This window comes from Equus caballus, chromosome 30, assembly GCF_041296265.1.
Source record: "Equus caballus isolate H_3958 breed thoroughbred chromosome 30, TB-T2T, whole genome shotgun sequence".
NCBI lineage: Eukaryota > Metazoa > Chordata > Mammalia > Perissodactyla > Equidae > Equus > Equus caballus.
The window spans coordinates 38,697,442-38,707,500 of record NC_091713.1 but is presented as its reverse complement, the minus strand read 5'-3'; the positions used below and the strand labels follow the sequence as shown (position 1 = coordinate 38,707,500).

The following is a 10,059-nucleotide window of genomic DNA, read 5'->3' as shown; positions in this document are numbered from 1 at the left end:
CTCCCCTTCAACGCGCCACTCCCTCCCCCACCACTCCGTGCCACGCCCGCTCTCCACGCCCTGCCCCCGTGGGAATGTGCAATGGGGCGGGCAGCGCGCCTTGAGGCTGGCGCCCTGGTAGGGGTGGGCTGACCAGCCTGATGGGGGCTGAGACTGCCTGGAACCCAAACGGAAGCTCCCTGGCCTATGTTTGAAACCGTGAATTCACCGGCTAGAATGGAAATGCCAGGTACCTGGGAACCTGGAAGTTGCCTTTTCAATGCTGCCTTTCCCGTTCTCCCCTCCATCCCTCTGGCTGCAACGATCCTCCCTCTGGAACCCCTGGTCAGGCTCACTTCAGAGTGCCCCTTGGACCCTGCCTGGCTGAACCATCCACACCTTGGTCAGGCATCTTGGAAGGACTGCCCCAGCCGTGTTATAAAAGGAGAAAACGTCACAGTGGGCAGCCCCATTCCTGCGTTATCCAGACAGGAAACTCAGGTGCTCAGGTCAGTGATGCCCCCCCAAGCTGCTTTGGGGACCACACCCACACCGCTTCTCTGACGGCCCACACAGGCTGGTTCACCGCATCCTTGTCCCACTGTGGGCCTCTTGACCTAATCAACACAGGCAACAGGACCAGAAGTTCCCAGCAGTACCCCCAAAATGTTAGGGAAGTTTGTGTAGGAAGGTGTTACACAACTTCAGCATTTCTGCTCTACAATGCAGCTCCTTTGGAACCACTTTTAACATCCCTTTTTAAATATCCCTTTGGAACCGAGTTTAATAATTTGTTGCTGTTGGGAGTTACAATAATTCTGTTAAGTCATTTTCCCATTTAGTTTCTCTGATAATTCCGAGTTCTACATTACTACCTGCCTCTCAGATGAGTGCTGGCAGCCCCAGTTCTGTACAGGGAGGATGCAAAACGGCAGAATATCTGTGGTGCAACTTTCTGGAGCATCAGTTTACTACAAGATTTGGAAGAATAAGTTAAGTAATTTCCAAGGTAAGTAATTAAAAATTTAAAACTAAACCAAACCTGGGAATTCATCCGCTATTAATAACTGTTAGTAATTTGTGCCTAAAATGTCTGACTTTCTCTGAGAAAATACTAAGGAGAACCTATTTCCTGTTATTTTCAATAGCAAAAATTATAAGGCATTGCAAGTCCTGGAAAAATGCTACCAATTTCCTAAATCACAATATGGCACCTAGGTATAAGTTACAGATACAATGTTAGGATGTAAAATGCTTGAAATATTGCTTCTTGGCCACCTCTCATTGAATGTGGTTGTTAACATAGCACCGCTGCCTTGTACAGCGGCATTGGCCTCTCAGACCAGCACCACCAGATATTGTACACCTTGTTGATGCTCCAAACCTTTGCAAAGTGGCTAGCGTGATTGATGCTCTACCAATTGTATTTGCAAGCAACATGAAGCTTTTCTTGCAAACCATTTAGTTTAAGACGTTGTATTTTTTGAAGACTCAATGTAAAGTTTATCTATATAAGTATCAGATGAAAAATATATTGAGTAATAAGTAGCTGCTATGCAGTATGTATTAAAAACTCACGTCTTCTTCCAGGAAAACATTAACGGGGGACATGTTCTGTGGGGTACACCTGTATTATGAAAAAGATGGCAAAAATCCCATTTATTTTAAAGATTAAAGTTGTAACTTTGAGCAAAATTGGGCTGAGAAGTCCCTGCAGTCTACGTCCAGAGTTCTGGAGTCCTGTGTCTGTAATGATTCTTTGCCAACATCTGTGTACAAACACGCCCTAACGTTGTGCATTAAACAGACAGACATCCTTTGACCCCAAATTCCTCTCCAGTTAGCATCTGCTTCTCTGCTCCACTCAAGCTGCCTCTCCTGACGTTCTCTCCTGAACCGATTCCGTTCCTGCTTTCTCCACTGCACTTCACTGAAGTGGCTTTTATCCAGGTCACCAATGATTTCCGTTTTGCTAAATTCCAGGTTAAGTTTTTGTCCTTATCTCACTCTTTCAGCTGCATTCAACACAGATGGTACAACTGAGTGCTTCCTCCTTCTTGAAACACTTTCCTCTGGATTTCCTAGACCCCGCCCCCTCACTCTATCTTCCTCCCCCTGCTCCTCCTCCCCCACCAGATCTCTAGTGTGCCCTCTCTTCTCAGACGGATCCCACCCAGCCTCCTAGCTTTGAATACCATCTGCTGATCACCCCCAGGCCTGGGTCCTCTTCCCGGAGGGGAGCACCCAGGAGTCATCCCTTCTCTGCCCTTCTCACCCTGCACGCAGTCTCACAGCAAGTCCTGTTGGCTCTGCCTGCAACATGCATTGTGATTGCAACTTCTCGCTGTCTCCATTTCTGCAGCCTGGTTCAGCCGCCTTCCTCTCTTACTGGTCTCCTGCCAAGGATGGCCTCCTAACCGTCTCCCTGCTTCCTCTCTTGCCCTCCTCCAGCCATTCTTCACTCAGCATGCAGAGTGACCTCTTGAAAGCGTGAAAAACCATGATATGTGCCACCCACCTCCCCATTTAAACTCTGCCTCTGCTTCTCATTGCAATAGAAAAAGAGCTCAGACAACCTGGCCCCTGCCTGCCTCTCCAGCCCCCTCTCCTACCTTCTTATTGAGACTATTGTGTGTCAGATTTTCTGGTATCTAGAACTGAAAGAAATCTTAATTCACATGGCTGTTAGATCATAGAATCTAGAGCAAAGGGCATGGAAGGAAAAGTCTAAGAGAAAATGAAGGGCCAGAAATTTTTTAAGCACAAGAAACAATGAAAACATAACTAATGTGTATGAACATACTCAAAAGAATGTAGTAACAAATTTTTTTAAAAAATGAGTCAACAGACTTGCAAAGAAATAGAAATACTTTTGACCATAATCTGAAAACAAAAAGCTATACTTAGTAAATATGAAAGGACAAAAATCTTACACTTTACATTTCTGGGTCATAATGCAATACAATGAGAAATAACAAATAGACATTGTGAAGATGTCCCACTTTTTGAAAATGTTAAAACACTATTTTAAATAAATTAATGCCTGGGTCAGGGTTCATATCCACAACGCAGTCACAGTACCTGTGAACACACCTGCTTGCTGATATTTCCAGATGTGTGCAGTGTGGAGAAAGGAGGAGCTCTCTGACCCAGAAGCTCCTGGAGCGACAGGGTGATGTTGGTTGGAATCCTAGAGCTGCCCTGGGTCATTTAAGGTCTCACGACAAGTGGGCACAGGGTGAAGGCTGCCGGGCACTGTAACTGCAGACACTGGTAATAAACCCAAGACATTTTCCGTAATGAAGTGGTGGCCAGGATACAGCTGGGCCTCAAGAGGCAGTAGCGACAAACAGGAAGTCCATCTAAAACCTAGGAAGCCACTTTTTCAATCTCTCTCCCTCACCTCTGGCCACTCTTTCTCTCTGTACATCTTCATTATTTTATCTTTCTTTCCATGTAAATGCCACTCCACAATTTCTGATTTTATATACTCCATGTTCAAGAAAGTAACACCTCTCAATTACAATTCCAAGTTAAGGGAGTTGAATCTATTTGACCCGTCTTAGGCCGAGTGTTCACCGTAGGTCCACTTTAGACCAGAGCAATGGGATCACAAAATGGTAACATCATTGCCAAAGGCCCACTCCTATGCGTGAGTGAGGAGGGGCAGTTCTCAAAGACAAGAGGTTTGGGTTAAATAGACTTCTCAAAATGGGTCAAGTACACTACCTCATAAATTGTCATAAAAATAAAATGAAATTCTCATAAAATCCTTACACCTTCTAAGGCGCTGTGAGAATTCCATGTTACTTGTTATTCTTATGATTATTATTAGACGTTATTTGGTTTTCTTTTGCTATAACAAGTTATCACTACTTAGCAGCCTAAACACCTTATTTACTATCTCACAGTTTCCATGGTTCAGAAGTCTGGGCACAGTGTGGCTCAGCTGGTTCCTCTGGTCCAGGTCTCACAAGAACCAAATCCAGATGCTGGCAGGGCTGTGTTCCCTTCTGGAGGCAGATGCTTGGAGGCACATCCTAGCTCATTTGGGTTACCGGCAGAATGTAGGAAAAAGGTCCCTGTGTCCTTGCTGACTGCCAGCTTTGGGCTGTCTTTATCACCTAGAGGCCTCTCTCTGGTCCCTGCAGGTGTCCCCTTATGTCTCAGAACCAGCAATAGGGCATCGTGTCCTTCTCACTCGCAATCTCTCTGCCCTCCCCGCGGCAGCATCTTTCCTGCCTTCTCTTCTACCACATCTCTGACTCCAGCCAGGGAAACTTACCTGTTTTTAAGGATCACATGATTAACTTGGGCTCACCCAGATAATCTGGAATAATCTCCCTATTTTAAGGTTCATAGTCTTAATTACATTGGCAAGCTCCCTTCTGACATAAAACGTAGCATATTCACAGGTTCCAGTGATTAGGGCCTGGGCATTTTCAGGGCGTCATTCTTCCCATCACAGACAGATATTAAATATTACTACTCCACGCCTCTCCAAATTAGAAAACATGACAAACATACGTGACCTATCATTTGCTTTTGAATTGTTCTGAAGAAATTTCTAAGCAAGTCATGGTGTGAACATGACTGTAATGATGACATGTACCATTGGTGTTTGCCTTTACAAATACTTTATATACGTATATTTTACATTTATAATTATTCTCTTTATTAATATATGCCTCTGATTTATTTCTTCATTTCACAAGTACTTATTTCATGTTTTCACAACTTCAGGTGCTGGAGATAGTCCTGAACAGCACAGCTTAGGGTCCTGTGCCATGAAGGAGCCTACACACTAGTCCTGGGAGATGAGACAAGCAACAAGCAAGTAAATCCTGGAAAGATCAAGGTCACTTCAGATGGTGATGAAGCAGAGTCATGTGATTGAGAGAGCCCACAGGTCTGGGTGGGCCATGGTCACCCTGGTTTAGATTGGCTGGTCGGGGTAGGTCTCCCTAAGGAGGTAAGATTCGAGTTTTCCAGGTAGGAGGTACACAGGAAGAATGAAACCGTGAGGGTGGGAGCCCATCTGAGTGCTGTGGCTGCCAGCCTGGAAAAGTGACTGATGGGGAGAAAGGTATCAGGTGAGTTCAGAGAGGGGGCCGAGGCCAGATCACTTGCCTAACACTTTTAGCATCTAAATGTCAACATAGGCACTTAAAGATCACAATCTGGGGGCCGGCCCTGTAGCTTAGTGGTGCAGTTCGGCATGCTCTCCTTTGGTGGCCCAGACTTGGTTCCTGGGTGTCGATTTACACCACTCATCAGCCATGCTGTGCTGGTGACCCACATACGAAATAGAGGAAGATTGGCAACAGATATTGGCTCAGGGTGAATCTTCCTCAGCAAAAACAAAAAAGCAAATCACAATCTGTTTTCAAAACTATAAAGCAAAGTTGAGGTCTATCCCAGTGGGGTGTTTTCTGTAGACCTACATTGTTGGAAATGCCTCATAGAGTAATTACGTGGTTTCCTTTACTCACAGAACTATGTGTTAGATCTGTGGGAAAGAAGTACAACACAGAGCTGCTAAAACTATGAAAGACTTAATGGTCAGTTTTTTTTTAATCTTTGGCATTGGTGTATCCCGAGATCTGTACTGTTCTAGGGTGATAGCTTAGGAGTGAGTATGATTTGAACTTGCTCATGTTTACAGGGTATACAATACTGAGAACCAGTTAGATCCATCGACTCTGACCCTAAATGTGGCCCTAAGGTAAACTGGTTGAAGAAATTGGATCCTAAAGATTACAGGTGGAGAATTTTTAAAGGATGTCCATATTCGAGGGAAGACCAAAGAATCCCAACTGAAAGAATTGTGAACTGACTGACATGATAGCCACGGATTGAGCACAATTTCTTTTTAAAAGGGCTGTCTTGAAGATTATGACTCAAACTTTGGAGGAACTAAGGTGATTGGAAGGAATCAGAACATGTGAAATTACTTAAATAAAAATTTATTGACTTAAAAAAAAACCTATAAAGCATAAAAATGATCAGTTCAGGGGCTGGCCTGGTAGCATAGTGGTTAACTTCGTGTGCTCCACTTTGGCAGCCCAGGGTTCACAAGTTTGGATCCCGGGCATGGACCTAGCACCACTCATCAAGCCATGCTGCAGCAGTGTCCCACATAAAATAGAGGGAAACTGGCAAAGATGTTAGCTCAGTGACAATCTTCCTCAAGTAAAAAGAGGAAGATTGGCAACAGGTGTTAGCTCAGGGCCGATCTTCCTCACAAAAATAATAAATAAGTAAAAATGATCAGTTCAAACTGAACTTTAAGAGATTAGTCTGCTTGGGTACAATATATTTCATCAAATATAAAATTGTAGTTAAGGGAAAAAAAGATTATAATGGATAATTTCACTCAGATGTTCCCAAGTCCACCAGTCCTGTAAAACCCCCCTTCCCCTTCAAGTGTCGATAGAACAGACACTCTTTCGTAAAAAATGCCCATGTCCCATCTGTGATGGGGAACCTCAGATCCTTCCTTTGCTCATGCCTTTCCCTGAGAATCATTAGATTTTACGTTTCTTCAAGTCAGTTTGTCCTAATTTATTGCTTCTGCTAAATTTGAGTCTCACTTGTAGCTGTCCTCTGACTTTCCCTTTATTTTCTTCCCAAGGAGGAGAGGAGCCCATTTCCTTAGTTTCCCTCAAATGCACTCCCCCAGCAAGTCTATGTAATTGTGATAGACTGGTTATTTGTGGAAAGAAACAGAAGTTTTATTGCATCTGCTTCAAACTTCATAACGGTCATCTCTGTTCCAACTGACATTGGCCATGCCCGCCTGGGGGTCAGCTGTCCACACTGTCCTCGTGGCCTTCAGCGCTGCTGCACTCTCTCTGACTCCTTCTTTCCTCTCTCTCCACCACCTTGGCCCCCATCTTGGGGTTGTCACAGGAAGCTCCAGATCAACCGTGCCCACGGCTGCCATGTCACAGGAGCACCTTAAGGTTTCTCCTTAAGTGATATTTCTGTCTTGACAGGAATTCTGCTGTTGGATTAAATTGTATTCTCCTTGCCTTATGAACTATGAAGACTTTCTTGCAAGATGTCGCTAATTTATTTTTCCTTTAGGCAATAACTCTGCAGTGTGCCATGCATGTCACACACACACACTTTCAGAGAAAATGTGTTCTATAAATGCAAAATGACAATGATAATTATTATTAGTCATGATTTCTTGTGATGTTCTAGAATTCATCTGTGAAATGATCTGTTGCTGAGAAATAGAATGAGAGATATTTAAAACCTCCAAAGGAAAAGAGATCGAGTTGAAATGTGCAAAAGTCTTATTTTATTCAGCAACTCAGCTTAAAAATGGCCTCGTTAAAAGGGCTGTATCCACATTTTCAGTGAGTGGAGATCAAAATTTAGTTAATCTCTTGTCTTGAAAATGTTTGGAACTTTTTGTCATTGTAACAGAACCCTAAAATATGGTCTATAGGTAGTCCTTCACTTTTCTGTACATTCGAATCATATGTCTCTTGTTCAGACTTCCACTTTTTAACATTATAATTCTAGTGCCTTAAATACTTTGAAAAAAACCCCAGAATTCTGACTCCTCTAAGTCAGATGGTAAACATCTCAAGTTGTTAAATGATGATTTTTCTGGCAGTCAACATTTGAATATAAGTGCTGTGACCATTTTTCAGAAAAATGTATGTGTATTTAAATAATTTACGGAATTTCTGCATCAGTTTACAAAAGACAGTTTAAGTTAAGGCCCAGCTCTGGCGGGGTGTTATTCAAGCTTGTCACCTGCTTGCAGGTTACTGCACTGTTCTGTGCTTCTGTCTCCTCATCTGTGACATGGGCAATAACTCATAGAGATGTGTCAGAATTAAGTGGGTGGACACAGGTGAGGTGCTTAGATCAATGCCTGGCATGTAATAAGTATTTAAAAACGGTTAGCCATTAAGATATAAAGCTATATTATTAAGATATAAAATTATTATATTAAAGTTCACAGAAATGGGGAAATGAAAGTGCTACTGCTATTGAGAAAACGTTAAAACCAGTGAGGATTTATCCAAAGAACATGAAAACACGAATGCATAAAGATACATGCACCCCTATGTTCATCGCAGCATTATTCACAACAGCCAAGACTCGGAAACAACCTAGGTGCCCATCAAGAGATGAATGGATAAAGAAGATGTGGTATATACACAATGGAATACTAAGCCACAAAAAAGGAGGAAATCTGGCCATTTGTGACAACATGGATGGAACTTGAGGGCATTATGCTATAAGCAAAGTAAGTCAGAGGGAGAAAGTCAAATACCATATGATCTCAGTTGTAAGTAGAAGATAAAAACAATGACAAACAATCACACAGGGACAAAGATTGGATTGGTGGTTACCAGAGGGGAAGCGGGGAGGGAGGAGATCGAAAGGGGTGATCAGGCACGTGGGTGTGGTGCTGGATTGCAGTTAGTCTCTGGGTGGTGAACGTGATGTAATCTGCATAGAAATCGAAATATAATGATGTACACCTGGAATTTGTATAATGTTATAAACCAATGTTAATGCCATAAAAAGAGACAAAAAGAGAGAGGAAAAACCAGTGGGTTATCCAAAACTTTGTCCTCAATCAAGTGCCAGTTGGACCAATCTCAACCGAATAATTAGTCATGAAGAAAACAAACTATTTTGCAACACCGTTAGCTCTCAGGAGACAGACTTGAACCACCACCCATATCATGTAAGTCTCTTAATAATACTAAATAAAAAGAATTTGTAAGTTACTTGCTTTCTTCTTAATTCACTTGGTTTTCTTTCCTTGTGCTTATTTCGCTATCAATATATTCTCTAAAATAAAATGAAGAATGTTTTGCATGCTCGAATCAAAATGCATTAGTAAGATATTCATGTAATTCACAATTTTTAGGCCATTTAGAGGTTTTTCTCCTCAAAGATTCCCGTGTCAGCAATATCTTTTCCTTTCTTCGGGTATAAAATAAATTTTGTTATTTTTACTTGTGGGTGAATTTGCCTGCCTTTCACAAGTTATAATCTATGATACAACTGTGTTTTAAGGATATGCTACAATTTAAGAAATTCTCATGGTTGATTTCTTTGAGACATTATTTTACTTTTTAAATGTACTGGCCTTTTTTACAGATTGTCCATGACTGTCAGTGAAGATTTGCAGAGATCAAAATTTTAAAAGGATGAAAGCCATCAAATGAGATAACGGCCATGTCACTATAGCTACAAGGTGAAGAGTAATAGGACCTGCGCCCGTCATCCGTCCTCCTCCCCACGGCCTGCCCCCCGGCACAGCGTGAGGCTGGGGTGAACTAGGGGGCTGTTAGAGCAAGGGGAGCACTTGGGTCACCTCCAGTGCTTTCTGCACAGGTGAGGGCCCCCTGCTGAGAGAGAAAAGGTGACTAGTTCAAGTGTCTAAGTAAGTCTCAGACTTTTCGCTTCTGGAGATCATTTTAAAAAATGAGAGATCCTTGGGGCCAGCCTGGTGGTGCAGCAGTTAAGTTCGTGCGTTCTGCTTCGAAGGCCTGGGCTTCACCAGTTCGGATCCTGGGTGTGGACCTAGCACTGCTCATCAAGCCATGCTGAGGTGGCCTCCCACATATAACATAGAGGGAGATGGGCACAGATGTTAGCTCAGGGCTAATCTTCCTCAAAAAAAAAAAGAGAGAGAGAGAGAGAGATCCTTTACTGTTCTCCCTTGCCACCATAAAGAGAAAATCTATGTAGGGTTTCCTGGGAAAAGAGGTGTTGCCAAGTCAATTTCTTTTCTCCTTTCTTCCTCCCTTCTTTCTCCTCTCCTTTGTTCACATACATCTCACATATATGTAACTCTGAATAGACACATGCCATTAAAAGCCACATCACTTTTAAATGCTGTGTTCCCTTTTCCTCCCTTCTCTGTTTGGCGCTGGTTTTACCACCATCTGAAATTTCCTTGAACCTTTATTTGTAATGGTGTTTGTATTTTCTCCCTCCCTCCTCCTGTCATGTGATCTCTCTCCAATGAGTTTACTGGTGTGAATCCTTCTAAGTTTTTCTCTTGTTGGAATAACTATGCACAACATGAACACAAAA

General features: G+C 42.7%; 1 long non-coding RNA gene and 1 other non-coding gene across 3 annotated transcripts; both read left to right on the top strand.

Annotated features, from left to right (window-relative positions):
* The first annotated feature begins 4,931 nt into the window (after nt 1-4,931).
* Nucleotides 4,932-8,741, top strand: LOC111771319 (uncharacterized). Of its 2 annotated transcripts, XR_011434311.1 has the most exons (4): nt 4,932-5,072; nt 5,474-5,540; nt 5,645-5,900; nt 6,614-8,741. It is a non-coding gene; the product is annotated as an uncharacterized lncRNA (long non-coding RNA). The 2 variants fall into 2 exon arrangements; XR_002805081.2 differs by lacking the exon at nt 4,932-5,072 and having other exon boundaries at nt 5,406-5,540.
* On the top strand, nt 5,384-5,514 carry LOC111771364 (small nucleolar RNA SNORA18). The gene has a single exon (XR_002805176.1). It is a non-coding gene; the product is annotated as a small nucleolar RNA SNORA18 (small nucleolar RNA).
* Nucleotides 8,742-10,059: the final 1,318 nt, after the last annotated feature.